The sequence below is a fragment of the Myotis yumanensis genome, unplaced genomic scaffold, assembly GCF_028538775.1.
Source record: "Myotis yumanensis isolate MYYU_CA2020_CCGP unplaced genomic scaffold, mMyoYum1.0.hap1 SCAF_21, whole genome shotgun sequence".
Lineage (NCBI taxonomy): Eukaryota > Metazoa > Chordata > Mammalia > Chiroptera > Vespertilionidae > Myotis > Myotis yumanensis.
In genome coordinates this window covers 11,885,140-11,886,141 of record NW_027223772.1, presented here as the reverse complement: position 1 = coordinate 11,886,141, position 1,002 = coordinate 11,885,140, and the positions used below count along the sequence as shown (strand labels likewise).

General features: G+C 46.0%; 1 non-coding gene across 1 annotated transcript; it reads left to right on the top strand.

Annotated features, from left to right (window-relative positions):
- The first annotated feature begins 582 nt into the window (after positions 1-582).
- On the top strand, positions 583-785 carry LOC138999031 (small nucleolar RNA SNORA74). Its single transcript, XR_011469299.1, has one exon. It is a non-coding gene; the product is annotated as a small nucleolar RNA SNORA74 (small nucleolar RNA).
- Positions 786-1,002: the final 217 nt, after the last annotated feature.

Here is a 1,002-nt window from a genome sequence, read left to right as displayed (position 1 = left end):
GGTGGGGGATGGGAGCTGGCAGGTCAGGGGTGGGGATGGCAGGTGGGGGCTGAGGGTGTGGGGTGTGGGGTGGCAGGTGGGGGTGGCATGTGGGGAGTAGGAGGTAGGGTTGGTGGGTGACAGGTGGGGGAGGGAGAAGAGGGCATGGGGGGGGATAAATGGGGATGGAAGGAGACTTGAAGGCAGTGAACACAATACAATATACAGATGATGCATTATAGAATTGCACACCCGACCTATGCAATTTTATTAATGAATGTCACACAAATAAGGTTGATTAAAAATAAGTAAAAGGTGGGTCTTTTGAGGTTGATTAGGTCATGAGGGTGGAGCCCTCATGAATAGGATTAATACCCTTTTCAAAGATAGCCCATGCTAGGCTTATCAGGAGATGACTTTATATGTTATATAAATGTCTAACCACTCTTTTGTACACTTGAAACTAATATTGAATGTCATCCCTAACTGAAAAAAAATTAAAGTAGTAAAACAATTTTTAATAAAAATAAAAATACAAATCAGAGTGATCTTTAAAAAATATAAATCAGATCATTTCACTCTGTGCCTAAAAGCCTTAAGCGCTCCAGCAGGGGTCAGCTCTCCAGACAGAATCATGCCTGTGAGGGTGTTACACTGCTGGGAGAGGAATGCCCTGTCTTCTTCCTCCAGTTGCTCCCTTCCCTGTGCTGGTGACGTGTGGCACTGGTACAAGGCAGTACTGTGCTTCCTTGAGAGTGAGCTAAGCATCACTTTGGCTGCTTAGTTGTAGTGTGGGAGTAGACACAGAAAAAATAAAGTTAAGCCTTAAAGATTCTAACAGCATTTCGACCCACCAAATGGACCTCTATCCTCCCTTCCCTACACTCCAGCCAGCCTGGCTCATCCAGCCTTGAGGAAAGAAGGCAGGGACAGTGCTGCTCAGGAAGCCAGTGAGCATGCATGTGATCGGAAGTCTGGAGAGAGCTCCAGTTCTCTTAGGATAGAAATCGAGGGATGAATCTG